The sequence below is a fragment of the Leuresthes tenuis genome, unplaced genomic scaffold (assembly GCF_036924035.1).
Source record: "Leuresthes tenuis unplaced genomic scaffold, fLeuTen1.0.hap1 SCAF_10, whole genome shotgun sequence".
In the NCBI taxonomy this organism is placed as follows: Eukaryota; Metazoa; Chordata; class Actinopteri; order Atheriniformes; family Atherinopsidae; genus Leuresthes; species Leuresthes tenuis.
Genome location: NW_027325364.1, coordinates 15,730,828 through 15,747,054, shown reverse-complemented (window position 1 = coordinate 15,747,054; position 16,227 = coordinate 15,730,828). Strand labels below are relative to the sequence as shown.

Genomic DNA, 16,227 nt, shown 5'->3' with positions numbered 1-16,227 from the left:
TAATTTAAAAAAAAAACCTAAACTACATTTTTCACGAGCTAGACTAAATGGCAGCGATTCCCATATTTATCCAGCAGATGGCAGTATAACACGACTTTCTGTAACTTGTCATTCTGACTTTATTTCTCGCGCCTGGTTAATTACTATAGTTATTTTTTCACGGATTCAATACGACTCTTGAAGGAACTTTGTCTTGAAAACCCTTTTTACACACTGTGCATTTCAAATTTAATGAAAATGATATGAGAAATAAAGGCATTTGACCAAATTAAAGCCTGGATTCAAATGACTTGTGCAAAGTCTGATTTATTTATTTATTTATTTTTCCACCACTGTTTGTCCTTGGTTTTGGGGTCCTCCTGAATACGTCACGGAAAAGATGCTGTCAATGATTCAAACTCCTCCCATTTGAGGTGACCCTGAGCTGAAAGCAGCCTTTTTATTGGAGTTGGCTTCAGTCAGTCACGCAGCATCTCCCTCCTCCCTACAGCGGTGGAGAAATTGATGCTCTCAGAGCGATCAGAGTGTTGCATGTGTGTGCATGTCATATAGGATCGCGCAGGCTGCGTGTTTCCATCTGTAATTTTTTACCTAGACCTCTCCTCATTGACTGAAGATAAGTATCAGATCGGCTGTTTTCATCCGTACCTCACGGTGAGTGTTTTGCTTCTCTCTTGCTCGCTGTGTTCTGCGATCTTCTAACTCTTCTGCAAGGACAAATGTGAGACGTTACTTTGTAGGGATGAACCGTGTTGACTGTAGGAATCAAATGCATTTTGAATTTAGTCTGAAAGCCTTTCACAGCAGTTTATCAGTAAGATCTCCGAGTTTTCACTGCAAAGCTTCAAAGTTAAACAAGCCAACAAAACAAGTGGCATGCGCAGCCAAGCCCGATTTAAAGGTCGGGAGTTTTCCAAGCAGCAGATTTTTTGGATAATTTGTGATTCAGACACCAAACACCAATACATCATTTTAGTCGCCATGGTAACTCTGAGCCCCCTTACTTTTCCTCTACACGAGTGAAGACAAGTATTTTCGCGACCGTACTGTTTCCATGAAAGCCTAAAACACGGTAAAGTAGATTCTCAGTCTTGAGTTAAAGCCTGTAATGAGTGTGCTGGAGTGTTTGCATCTCTCATGCTGAGTGGATGTAGGTGTGTGTGAACGTGATTTAATAAGAATTTGAGCTCAGCGTCACGCTTCCGGCTCAGAGTTTGGAGGAAAATAACGGGATCGTGGATATTTTCACCGTCTTTCTTTTGATGCAAATATTTTAGATGATAAGTATCAGCACATTTACAGCAACAACAAAGTGTAAAACCAGCTCAGTAAGGATGACTGGAGTGATGGGATAGTTCTTGAACTTGTGACACAAGTGTTTGTGTTTTAGAGGAGAGGGAATTCAATAACTTGCACAGCATCCTTTCAGGTCTCTTGGGTTTTGTGTGTATGGTGTGCACATTTTTCTTCAGTTATATAGTATATATAAAGGTAAAGGGCATAGTCAAGGTCTTTACCAGAAAAAAAAAGTCATATGACGTAGAATCTTTAAAGGCTGGTGCTGAGATGTTTGTTTTTACACTCAGTAATTGAGGGCTTGCCAGGCTAAGCCTATAAACTCCTTCTCCTTTTCCACTCTCACAGCTGTTTTCTTTGGGGGCTGTGGTTTGTTTAGTGACCAATTTGCCACTCCCCATGAGGTTTATCTGTTGCTATCCCATTCATGTCACTGTCAAACACAGGGAGACTGTGCAGGGGAGGAATCAATAGAATCTGTGGAATGCAGCAGCAGCAGTCGGAGAGGAAAAAAAAAAGAAAAGAAACAGAAACATTTTTGACTGTGTGGTTATAACAGTATCAGGACACTGCACTGCATGAGGTGACCTCCAGAGTAAAGTCACAGAGCATTAAGATGCTCAGCCCTATCTATTCGATTCTTCATGATCACCTTGTATTTCTGTGCTGAGCCTTTACATTACTCGGAGTCCTTATGCAGCTTTCTAGGTCACCTGCTCTGTTCTGTGCTTGTCCTGTAATGACATATTGCAGGTTATTGCACACATAGTCAGTCCAATACATACAGTCAATAATACCAATGCACTCATTAACACAACAGTGGTAGCAGGGGATGTAGCATTGAGCTGTAAATGTGTGGCCACATTGAGTCATTCGCACACGGCATTACAAATCATATGGGGACCTGTGCATTAGCAGAGGCTCTGAATAAATGCCAACAGTTGACTAATGCAGAAAGTGGATAAAGAATTACAGTAAAGCAGCCATGCATGGGGAGCGTGTGGCTGGGGTTTCTTCTCTTTTTTTGCGGGGGCAGGAGGCCTATTCGAATTATTCATGTGGTTTCATATAGAAACAGGTACATGTGGTTTCAAATGTGGAGAAAAGAAACTCAGTTTATGGATCTTGACAGCCTTGTATTTCAGATTTGAAGACAGGCTTTTGTTTGAGAAAAAAACAACAACTCAAGCTTTATGAAACATTTTAGCGTGGAATAATCATTTCTGAGTTAAACTTCTATTAAATCAATAAGATCAAGTTTTGTGCTGTTGTGTGTGATGTGATTTTTTCTCCATGTTATTGCTTTCCAAATTAGTGACATGGGTTTCCAATGACAGGCTGCTACTGTTGTCGTCAGTCTCCTCCAGGCGTCAGAGAGACTGAAGGAAGCTCAAAGACTGATTTCATAACTCCCTCACAGACTGCCAGATATCAGCATGAAATTTTAAAGAGGGCGACTCCAGCAGATACCTTTAACTTAGAAATAATAGTACATTGATAGAGTAAAGACATGTTTTCATGGAACTTCTTCATTGTTAAACTGAATTATTCAAATCTTCACCATTTCATAGAAGAACACTTCCCGTGTTCTGAATAATGTAGGCTTTCTGTCTTGAACCAGTTTTTTTCAGTGTACTTTTCTATTTTAACAAATGTTTGTAGATTTTTGCCAAAACGATATATTGTCACATAAACATTACATATCACTTACATGTCAAACATTTCACATTGAGGTGTAGAGATGTATTCATTTGTTCACATTAATAGTCCCCCCCCTGTCAAGTTAAACTCAAAATGCTTTCGACTTACTCCTACAAACTTTCTTGCTGGAATCATGCAGTCGTCAGTTAAAACACCCATTAGTCTCGCCATGGTCATACTCTGACACTGAGAGCAGAAAGCAATGGCAGAAGGCAATGTAAACAGAAATGACAGCAAAACATGTCTCAGCATTTTTTGGTGTGTCTGTTTGGATCAGTTGCTTTTAAAGAAGTGTTTGCGCACTAAAGAACCCTGCGGTTTATTCTGGCATCATGTTGGCTGAACATTGAAGACATTTTTTTTAGTAAATGTATATAAAACACAACGGGCAGTGATGAGGTTTCCTGTATCATAAGTCAACACATAACAATAAGAACAAGTTTTATTTTACGCCAGGAATATTTTTTTCTGATGTTCTTCTTATTAAGAAAGCTTTCAAATACTTGATTAAGTTAAGGTAAACTTTATCGTATTTAATATTAATGAGAGTTCTGATGATCCCAGTATGGCTGTTTGAATACCAGAGCTGAGAGAGCCTCATATTCACAACATGATGAAGCTTCTTAACTTTTATTGGAGTCACAACATTGTAGGCTTCTCGGCTCTCAGGTTTTCCAAACACAAACGTAAGCTGAATCCCGCTTCAGTTAACCCCTTACATCGAGTCCATCATTGAATCAAAAAGCATGGAAATGTAGTGGCACTTTCACCTGTTTTCTAATGAATGATGAGGTGTTGATAGGCTAAGCTAAGACATCCTACACATCGCCATGTTAGGACTGTCATTGCGCTAGCACTCTGATTAATGCAGTGTTTAAGAATAGCTCACAGCCACGTGTATGTGATTGTGGATGCTTTCAGTGTTTTGCGTTTTAAGTTGCTTTATTGAAGACAAACATAAATTCTAAAAGTTTTTTAAAAAAAACAGTTTGTCAACACATTTCCTCTCGTTATGTGAGTGCAGTCCTTTAGACTTTTCTGTTTGTACAGTAATATCTAGCAATGAAAATAATCTACCATATGGTGAACAGTCCTACTCTAAAGTATCTTAGAGAACAGAAGGAAATTGGGTCAATTAAACTTTACACATTGATGGTAAAGACTATATTAAAAGACATTTGGCTAGGAGATCATTGCACAACACCTTTAGAAACAAACACTGCTGAACACAAGTCCAGCTGAAAACAACTAACCAACTAATTAAGTTCTGTTTTACTTTGTAGATGGTTCCCACCTTTTCATTACTTTAGGGATGCCACAGTCCAGCCTCTGGGGCTGTGACAGTCCATTTTCTATGATGTGACTTATCACAGTCATGTTCATACTGAAGGCTGATCAATACAGCGCAGAGGGTTGCACTGATGCAGCAGACAGAGTTCAGGCTTGATGTAATTCTCCCAAAATATGGAAACTCCTCTTAGGCAGACTGCTCATCTTTGTCTGTCCATAAATGGAAAGCAGTGGAAGACCATGCCATATCTAAATATATCTCCACTCCCAGGGCATAGAGATCGCTTGTGGTGCTCCAGATGTTCAGTAATTTGTTTTCTGATTTTATTTTTTGGTCCCATGTATTATCATGGGAGAACATTAGCATGTTAACCATTGTTGTATCCCAGTCCGAGTTGAGTCACAAGCACTGCATGTTTTAATTGAAAAGGCAACAGCTGGATCGCCAAGTTGCTACGTGTGACACGGCGTGAGGAGCATTTTTCACTCTGAAATGCAGTGCATCTGTATTTTTTTCCTGCTCTTTGGCGAGTGAGCGTTGGTCAAAGCCACATCTCCTTTGTGTCCTAATGAGCTGGTGTTGAGTTATGAGGCTGTCAGGATCTCCCACACTGTGTATGTAACAAAGGAGTGGACCTCTGCCACACTCAGAACTGACAACAGAAAGAGACAGGGAGGGACGACAGGGCTTTTGGTGGAGAGGAGGAGGGGGTTGCATGCTGAGGATGTGGTTATTAAACAGGATGCACTGTGGAGTTTGTGAAAGAGTGAGATACAACATCTACGTTTCTCTTGTTTGACAGACTAAGACATGAATGAAAACACAGCCTATGCTACAGTAAGTTATTACAGATGGACTGTATTGGTCTGCCCACCAGCATGAACAGAAATCTAGAATCTTTTTCTCTGAGGGACGATATGATGAGCAGCAAATGCTTCCAACTCTATTTCAAGTTGCTGAGAATGTAAGGTTTCAGATAGACGAGTAAGCCATCTGCACTCAGAGCTCAGCGATGTGAGCCTGTATTTTGGAGTGATTCCCACTGACATTGGCAACCTTTCACGGTGATGCTTTAAGAAGATCAGGAACAGGCATTAACATCAGTGCATCTCTCTTAGAAAAGGTGTAGCAAAACCATACATACAGAGACTGTGGACTGGCTAACGTGTCCCTCTACGGTCAAGATATCTTCTAATGAACAATTAATCTTATTCTGCGATTAAGCCAGTTTTGTGTCTGTCAGTCTGTCAGTCCTCTGAGCTCATGGGGTGCTGCCATGATGACCTTTTAGAGTCATTTTAGAAAGGAAATATCTTGACACTTCTTTGTTGCCATTATTCTGCAGATGGGCAATACTGCTCAGGAATTTTTTGGAAAAGATAGATGGCAGAAGTTATAGCTGGAGGTGATTCATTTCTGCTCCCAATAAAAGGCATAGTCTTCCATAGTCTTCTCTTGTTTCCTGTGCAAGATATTCTCACCATGTCAACTCTTCCAACTCACATAAGAGGCCGTTACACTCTTCGACTGATTGCAGCCTCTTGAAGGACCTTACACAACTTCAATCAGTTTTCAATGACACAATCTAAGAAATAATGCATTCAGAATTGAAATCTTTGTCTTCTTATCTTATGCTGTTCTTAATAGAAGCTCAGTTTGTATTTGGTGTTATCATTTCAGGAAGTATCTATACCAAAAATCACGAGCTACCACAGATAGGAGCAGCAGGGTTTAAAACTGTCTAATGGCTAGATTCATTTATGGTATATACTCATGAACATTATGCAAGGTCTATGCATCATATGATCATTTCCTAAACCTGAATAAGTACTTTTATTGCCCAGACCTAATCAAACAATACATTGCAATGTAAGTTAACTGGAAGTGGAAATAGCAATAGGTTATATTATTAGAAAAGGGGAGTTTACTTAGTGCTAGAAGAGAAAATTGATTTCTCTACGTTTCTATGCAAAAAACTTAGGTAAAAAGGTAAAGCCAGCAGCATGTTTCTCAGTTTACTAATATTTGTATCAATTAAAAAAAATTTTCTCACTCAATTTTATTTCTGGTGAAAGGTGAATCAATATTACTGGGAAATTCCAAATAAGAGATATGGGGAGGTTACAGCCACATTTAGGAAGGGGGAGTCAGAATGAATTGAGAGTCGAGGTTCAAAAAAGCCATTTAGAAATCTAATTAAAATATTTTTTTACGTAATTAGGCGAGCCAGAATACAGGCAAAAACATGTTTTTTTATGCACTTGTCAATTTTGATGTTTTGGGGCTGTTTTGCCTCTTAACGTTTGATTCCATCTTTCTGTTTAGTGGGAAGAAATCCTTTTATTTTTAGTCCATCTTACAAGAAAATGTGTAATAAATGTGTTTTTCCACATGTTTGAAATGTAGTAATGTCGCAATTCAGGGTTTAAAAAAAAGACTTATAGAGGGGGCTTATAGAGGGCTTTCTACACACTCCTCTACTGGGATGACGTCATCGACACCCGCCGCTGCAGCACAGCTCATTGACTCCGGTAAGGACGTCCATCATACTCAAAGTTGTCGTCAAAATCTGATAAATATTCTGCCATGTTGCACAAAACTATCAGTAGCAAACTACGTGTGAAGTTAGCCGACTGTCACAGAGCACGGAGTAAATAAGCTGTGCTGCAGCAGCGCGCATGGATGACATCATCCCAGTAGACGAGTGTGTAGAAAGCCTTCTATAAGCCTCCCGATAGCCGCCAATAACAACAACACAGCAGCTATGAGCTAACAGTGCAATAGTACGCGTTCAGTCATTCATTCGTCTTAAAGTATTGGTGAAATAAAGACAGATAATGCCTTATTTAGAGGCTGCATCATCTATGCCCCGTTCACTTCGTTATATGGATCTCGAGGAATCTAAATATCTTCCGAAGGATGCTGACTTTCACCGAACTGTTCTTGGTGAGTAGATAAACGTATTTCATGCCAGAAATAAGGTCTAGTTTAAAAATACTGGAGTTCCCCTTTAACTGTTGAAAAAGTTGTGTCTGATGAGCCTCGATATGAATCTTGTATGAGAATCAAGTGATTAAAACCATCCTCCACACCTCAGTCAAATGAACTGTGTCTGATGTGTGTATGTGAACGACTTCATCATTCAAACGTATGATTTTAAATATTATTTTAATGTGCGCAATCAGCTGCAGAAGTTTCATGGTGAGTTTAGTTGATTTAAGATTTGATCTTCTTTATCTGTGGCATCTCCCCTTAGTTAATTTTCATCTGAAAATCAAGAAATGGAATGTATTTCCATGAAAAACAGCCTCAATTGAGCAGCTTATTTGAATCGCAAACATTATTTTTCAATAAATAATATTACACCAGATTTAGTTCTTCATATGAAATGTATTCAACTTTGTTTAATTTTTCTGTCTCTGTTATCATGATTATTATTTAAATCTTGAAATGTATGAAACATTTAATTTTCTTATGTACTTTGGATCAGCTTGTTACAGCTGTCAAAGTAAAGAAAAAAAAGACTGAAAGTCAGTGTACTGCTGAAATCAGTCACTTTGTTTTCCTTGAAATTATTTTGTATCAGGACAATGTTGTTTCCTGCAGTTTTAGGCGCACCCTTTCTTTTGCTTAATTTCTGTCAGACTTTTTTTCATTTTCCTCCAAGACAGGGTCGTTCTGCATTTCAGTAATGAAATAACAAAGACTGAGTGGCATCATCCCAGCAGGGTAATGCATGGCTGTAATAAGATTACCGTTATTAAAGTGGTGACTTTTAGAAGTAGCAAATGAGAGCCCAGTGTTTCTCCTCAGTGGGTAGCTTTCAGAGGACACGTGGTGTAAGAATAATCAGCGCTCCTTACAAATCTGATTCTGACATGTTCTGCCTGCGGAGGAAAACAAAAGGCAATCAAAGTTAAACAAGGGATTCTCATTTAGTCATGTGAATAGATGGACAACATTAGGTCACCAAAGTGACCAGATTTTGCATGGTCGCTAAAGAGTTTGAACCCAGATGGATGAGCTGTCAGAAAATAGCTGGTGGACTGCAGAGAGAAGGTGGTCACAATGTTAGCTTGGTGGCATAAGCAGAAGCCATTTGTTTGTCACCTTTGGGCAGATTGTTCCACAGGTGCTTGGAGGGACATTTGACTTGTGGGCAGATATTAAATCAACATTGATTCCCCTCTACTTAGATAAGCCTGCTTCATCAAATCAGCAAGTAACACAAGACAGGGAATCAGTTTAGATTTAAGCCAAGCTAAAAAAGCCATTTGTTTTCTCTGCTGAAGTGGAAATCATTTATAGCATTCCTTACACTTTCGTTTGCTTCATTCATAAACCCTGATTACTTCATCAGCATAGACTGCGTAAACATATGAAAACCAACTCTTATTGCTCGAATTTTTATAAAAAGTTATTTAAGATATTCTGTGAACCTCTTAGAGATAAAAAGGTTACAGAGATATATTTTCATCAACTTGGTAAAAGCTAGTTTTATATTAAAGATATATATTTTTAAAGACCTGCTTTGGGCAAACGGTTTTCTCTAGAAATCACTGAACCATGTCCTTGTTCACTCTCAGTGCTTTCATTTGATATTTCTGAGAGATGGAAGTCCATCCCCATCCAACCTCTCTGAATTACTGTCATGCATCAACTGCTATTAGGAGTTTAAGTACTATAATTTTTGAAAGTTATGACTCTATTTCTGAAGAAAGCTGCACAGTGGGGGTTCAACCATGAGACGTTTATTCTGGTGAGTCACATCCTAATGATGCCTGAAAGCCTGCTATGCTTGTCAGCCCCTTTGGCAGGCCCTGGAGACAGTGGAGGGACAGAGAAGCATCTGCAACATGACCTGCAGATGAGATGTAATGGAAGGCTTTCAGCTTCTGTCAATTTTGTTAGTGCGGCTTAACGAGAAGTTAAGTCATCTATGACTTTAGTTTAGCTCTATAGTTGGCAAAGGACTGGGTAACAGTTCCCTAGTATGGTTTTAGATGACTAAACTGCCAGATAAATATCTCATCAGCTGGTGAGGTGTATTTTGCTTCTCACTCTTGATAGGCAAAAACTTCCTCAGGAAAGGCTGAGGAACACAATAACTCCAATCTTCCTTGATCTCAGAACAATCAACCATCCACAGACTGCGTCAGAACAAGTCAAACCCACAAAAACTACAGCCAGCAGGAACCACGAGATCTGCTGGCAATGCGTCAGTGGCAGGAACCAAAAGAAACCCCATAGATTCAGGGGTGTTCATGTCCAGTGAAGTCAGAGCCGTGATGGTGGATTGAGGGAGACCTAAACAATATTTAGCGGCTGGTTTGAATGTTGCGGATTATCAATGACTGATTCATTCAATGAACAGCTTTCATGATTAACAAAAGGCGTGAAACATAAACTGTACAAAAGGAAAATGCACTATCCAGGCAGCACTACTTTAGTTCCTTATTTGGACTGAAGGCAAGACACTTTACATAAACTGAATATCTCATTCTGAGATATGAGGCGGTCTTACAAGAGGGTGTTGGCCAATGCGAGATGATTATGATGCTAACCACAGTTTTTCTCTCTGCAACACAATTTATGTATTTACGTTTTAAAGTTTTGAAGGCTCTTAACAGGAAATCCTATGTATTGCACAACTAGATTTAAGTTGACCAAAGAGTTTCTCTCAAGCAAAAATGCTAAATGTTCATTTGTTTTTAGCACTCAAGAAAACACAAACACATTTTTTTTTGTTTTTAGCCTGGCTGGAAGTGTAGACTTGTGAAAATAACTGTTGATTGCAACCCAAGTCATATCATCTCTTACTGTTAAACGCCTTCTTTCTGGTCTGTACTATTTAATAAAAGACTAATTGCCCCTAATCATATTAAACAAGGCTACTTTACAGGGGGCTGTGTGAACACACTAAGTGAGAGAAGCATGTAAAGGTTTTAAACCCTGCTAGTTGCAAATTTGTCTCATCCAAGTGTCATGCTGGTTTGTCATTACAGAACAATTGTGGCTACCACCCACCCACACTTTACTGGAATATTCAAGAGATGTCCGTCCCCTCCTCTCACAAACCATTTATCCTTTTGTGTGTAAGACATATATTTATGTAAATCATTTGAAGCAGTGTACATAAAAGCTTCTATTATTGTACAAACTAATTTAATTACATATAATCTCTCCATAATAACTTTGTATTAAGATATGAAATCTGAATGGTTAATGTGAAAATCTTTCTAAAATAGGCGGAAATAATCTATAGCAAGGTCATTCCAGAGAATTCAAGATCATTTGGATTTTTTAATACCAGTTTGCTTAAAGGATACAGATTATTGTCAACCTGCTGTCAGAAGCAATCACCTGCTGGGATAGTAAGGAGCTGCACTCATCAGATCAGGCCAGCGTGACAGTGATTGGAAGTTTCTAATCCCAGATACAGCTGAATACACCTCCCCTCATCCAGGGCATGGTATGTTTCTGACCATGAAAGGAAATTTCACCTACCCAGAAACTGACATTTTCACCTTGTGAGCTTATCATGCCCTATTTCACAAGTTGACACAACTTTTTCTTTCTCTCTGATATACTGATATCAAATAAGGAACTTCTTCTTCAAGATGTTTTTTTTTTGCATTACCATGCTAATTCATGCATACAGCATACATTACCAATAGATTATATATTATATTATATTATATTATATTATATTATATTATATTATATTATATTATATTATATTATATTATATTATATTATATTATATTATATTATATTATATTATATTATATTATATTATTATTATTATTATTATTATTATTATTATTATATTTACTCACACATTAAGTACCAAGACTGAGAGCTCAAATTACTACCCCACACCAAATTTATTTAACAAAATATGCTTTACCAGTATAGGTTATTTATTCGTAAATACTTAGAATTCCCCCACCTGCAGTTCAGCCACAAACTATTAGTTATCAGCCTTCTTTTAAGTGAGTAATGCTGAGGTCATATAACACCCAGCCAGTGCGCAGCAGACAACTGAAATCTCACGTAATTCCCCTGTCACACGACGCAATAAACCCCAGGCTTTGCTAAAAAGTCATGGACAGTGCTACACATTGTTTACAAGGTTGTTTTTGAAACTGAGAAAAATGGTTACACTTATGTTAAACACGGAAAAAAATATATGATAACATTAAAAAAAAGTCCAATTTCCTTGTCAGGCCGTACAACATTGGACAAAGTAGAGGTAGAATATTATTAGCTTATTTATGGGAACTATATACTGCAAATTGCTGATGAGAACTTGCTGTTGATAACCAAGTAAAAAGCAAGAGCTAATTTAGCTTGTCCCTTCAGAGGTATAGTGAATGCTGTATAATTTGAGCTTGTGGATGTAGATAAAAGATGGGGAAAATGGATATTTCTACCCCGTGTTTGTGACAGTACACTGCAAATCAGAACGGCTCACTGATTCACATATTTGTTTATACCAGGCAGCCCCACATTAAGTCACAGGTAGGGTTTTTTTAAAGTTATTTTTGTTCATGATACAGTGTGTACTTTTGTATGTGACATATATATTGCAACTTATCAATATCGAATTTTGGCTACGATAAAGTTTATATTATGGTTCAGTTTTGTTTATACAGTTTGATTATGTCTGATTTGTGGTACTTTATTAAAAAAATTTATGAACGAACAAAGATTGTTGTGTTTGAAATCAGTGACAAATTTCTCTTTCCCTTTTTCATCTACAAGACCTTAACAAGAGAAAAATATATTTCTTTTGAATTACTTCTCCCTGTTTCATAATGCTCATCGTTTACTTTTATGTATTTATGCTCATGCACCTACATGATTAAAAATTAATAAAAGGACTGATTGGGAACAAGTAATTTGTTTGTGTTTCTCAGGCTATAAATTAAATTGCCAACTCTTTAATCAAATTAAAATCCTTAACTTCTGTACTCTTAACCTGTGAACACAGCTACTGTAAACTGTAATCACATAGTGAATGTGCTCTTCAATGAGCAAAGATAATTAGTGAAGCTTTGACGTCTGACACTGTTGTCCCCTCCATGAAAGCCTGAGAAGTGGCGTTGTTGTACAAGATGAAAAGGCACCCTGAAGGGCAACAGTGTTACAGACCTGCACATAGCTGGTGTGATCAGTGGAAACAGAATAAATAAATCATACAAGATGGTCAGGAAGCAACAGAAAGCTTTCTGCATTACATTTAGTGCTCTATAAATTACTGCTGCTGGCCCCTCAAACTGCTTCTAAACCTGTTTGTACACTCTGTATTAATTGAGCTGAAAAGTACATAAGATATGCTGTCATGCATTTTGGGTACGTTGCTCTGTCAATGTGAACCACAGTCTGTGATCCACAGACACAGAGTTGGTGTTGGCTTGGCCCATTGTCCTTATGCTAGAGGCACAGACCATTACATAGTGCAAAGGATGCTGATGCAGGGCGGGTAATGTGATTAATGTCATTACTACTTCAAACTCAACATGTGGTGTCTTTTTCAGTCCAAGAGGCAATGGCAGTAAGGTCTGTTATTAAGGGTTAGCTCAGTAGAATATTTTACAAGCCTTTAACCCCATGTTGTGGTCCTTAGATTAGTTGTACAACTCTAGTATCAAGTGGTGTTTACACATTGGACCATGTTGTCACAAAATAATTTATATAATATGTTTTAGAAAATCTCAAATGGTCTCCAACTCAATAGTTATATGGGTGATTATATATTGTTAATGATCTACATTAGAACTATGACAATATGAAGAATTGATTAATTTGATCCAATGTAGGCCAGTCATTATTATTACACAATCACTGAGTCACAATTATTTAAACTGAGGACAGCCATTCTACAGATCTGTTACAGTCTCTGTTAACCTATATAAAAACAGCTCGATGAAACCATCTGAAATTCCCTCATCTCCCTTTATTTTCTACCATTTGTGATTTGACTAGCGTCCTTTTTATGACATTGTCAAGTTGCGCCCATTACTCTGCTTTGGTTTAATGGACTTTGACTGGGAAATTAGCTACAGCAACTTTTTATCTTGAGGTGCTTTACTAGCATTTGAGAAAGTCAGTCTAGACATTATTTGGCGTGGGTTTTCCTGCAAAGCCAAACACCCTGTGCCCTGCACAATTTATGTTACACCAAGTCTACACGGAAAAGAGAAATACAATCTTTACTTTTATATTCATTAAAATAAGGATCTGGGTTTGAACTATCCAGTTTGCTGCTCCCTTTCTGTGTGCCATGTGCATGTTCTGTGCATTTGGTTTTCCTCTCACAGTCCAGTGACATGCATGCCAATTGGTAATTATAAACTGGCCGTAGGTAAGAGTGTGAGCGTGCATGGTTGCCTGTCCCTCTGTGTTGGCCCTGTGATAGACTGTCAACTTGTCCAGGTGTACACAGCCTCTCATCCAAGGACAGCTTGGAAAGGTTCCAACATGCCTACTCATTTAATTTCCCCTCCGACAAAAATCAAGCTCTTAACCTTTTAACATGTCCGTATGGTGTTTTTTTGTTGTTGTTGTTTAAGTTGCCTGAATGTTACATGTAAAAAATTGCAGGAACCAACCCTTACTAATCCCTACTAATTCCTGTTGCAAAGATGGCAGATGTATTCTGTTTATGGCTAATACTTGGAAATCACATTCTGGAGATACTGTAGTGTCCCTTCAAAAAATACTATAGACTTCTACAGTCTTTATTTTCTAAGGAAATTGTTTAGCAAATTTGACCCAAAAACTGATGTTTTTTTCCACTAAACTAATTATTAAGTCTGACTCTGGGAGACACTGCAAGTACGAGCGGGTATGTCCGTAACAGATAAGTAATCCCTCTCTGTCCTGCTCTCATTCATAATTTCTGTATTCCAGCGGTGACTCTCTCCATACATGTAGCTTTGACCAGAGAGCGGCCCCGGCTGGCGAGCAGCAAGCTAATTTCACCTGTCACCCGCAGCCTGTGTCTCACTGAAAATGGAGTACAAGTGTTTGTCGCATTGCATGTGAAAACCTCGTTGCCTTCAAGCTAGTAGTCCCAATCTGTTTGGTCTATCCAATATGAGCTACCAAATGTGTTAGGTCTGGAAACAGGGTTTTGCTATTATTAGCTTCACATTACCAGCAAAAAACTTTGTCAACCTAAAAGTTGACAAAGTTAAAGTAAAATAATGATGATGCCTCCACTTGCAGGCCACCTTGTATAATTTAGCTTCCTCTTCTCTGTTTCAAACAGCAGCACATTGCAAAAGTAGGAAATCTGGCCATAGCGTAGCGTAGCAGAGACAGTGATGCCGAGTCGGAGGAAACAAGGCAGGCAGTTTCATCTGCTGGTGGGCGAAAATGTAGTGAAGGTGGCACCAATAACTATATTTATTGAACCCTATACTCAACCGTTTTAAGGCCTTGAGAATTTTTTCATGCCAAATACTGTTTATATATTTATGTTTATGCATTTAGCAGACACTTTTATCCAAAGCAAATTACAAGTAGGCATCAAGGGTAAGGGGGTCTTGCCTAAGGACCCCTGCTGGAGGTAGTACCTTTCATGCAGGGGGTTTAAACCCAGGTCTCCCACACAAAAGGTGGCAATAATACCACTTCACTATCCAGTAATCCAAATACTATGAAATTTTAGGAACACAGATGATTTTTTTTTGTGGATTAATAGCTGCTGATGTGGGACTTTGAAATGAATGGTGTGTCCAAACCTTTGAAACCATGATTGACTGACAATGCGACACAGAACAACACAGTTCACTGGACTTATGTAGTGCTAAAGAATTGGCTTCTTTTGACTGTTTTATGTCATTGTCAAATACAATATTTTTTTCTACTGTCTTATATGACGAAACTAGCAATTTGATTATGTTTCTTTGGACTTGAGACCGGTTGTTATATGAAAATGAACGGTCACGTGTCTCCAATAGTGTCACAGATGGTCACATAACTTTGCTGTGAATTCATGCCTAATGGTCCGTAAAGTCAGTATTGATTCACATCGTCAGTAAAGAAAAACTAATGACCTACTGCTTGTTTCTGTGCGGACGACAATGAATCCACATACACACAGTCAGACTGGTAGCTGATCAGCCTTCCGTACAATGACAAATTGCCACTCACATGGAATTCGCAAAAAGTGGTTTTATGTGCTGACGCAGTTAGACCAGGCACATAATGTTAATTAGTCAGTATGTGTTGCGGCATTTTACTGAATGCTGCCATTTCTTTAAGAGGCCCAATTATTTTCACACTCTATTGAAGTGATGATCTCACATTTCAACGATTATCTCACGTCTCACTGCATCCCTGCATGTGACACTTGTCTTTTATTTCCCTCATTACTGAGACGCCATGTGGAGATGTGGAGTCATACCAACCACCACTCAATGACATTTACTCAAACACTGATCACGCCTCTCTTGGGGAGGATTATATCTTGTTTAGAATGTCACTTAGCTTGTTCTTTGTTACGTTTTATGTGATATTATATTATTACATATATTTTAGACGGAAGTGATATAGTTAAAATGCTGTTCTGTGTGAAAAATGCCATTGAAAGGTCCACATTTTGACAAAAATAGAAAATGTTTTCCATTTTAGTTTGATGGATGATTTAAATTATTAATCTGTGTTGGCCATTTATTTCCCATTAAATGGTCAGTAAATTATTTAGACTTTATTAAATATTTCAACTCCTTAAAATAGGCTACTTTGAATCAGTTTACCTATTGCAGATAATAGTAATATACTCCTCCTTAGGTCTGAATACAATATGTTCTCCTACACTGTTGGGCATATGTATTTTAAGTGGGTGCTTGAGATTTATTGGATTTTAAAATGCTGATAATCCATCACTCTCTGAAAGGGTAAGATATGAATTATTTAAACCTGCC

At 38.1% G+C, this 16,227-nt stretch overlaps 1 protein-coding gene across 2 annotated transcripts in view; it reads left to right on the top strand.

The window, feature by feature from the left end:
• Positions 1 to 528: 528 nt before the first annotated feature.
• Positions 529 to 16,227, top strand: part of osbpl3b (oxysterol binding protein-like 3b) — a 38,619-nt gene continuing 22,920 nt past the window's right edge. For both annotated transcript variants that reach the window (XM_072394416.1, XM_072394415.1), the window contains exon 1: positions 529 to 654. The gene's annotated coding sequence lies outside the window, so the exon portion shown is untranslated. The remainder of the gene's footprint in view (positions 655 to 16,227) is intronic.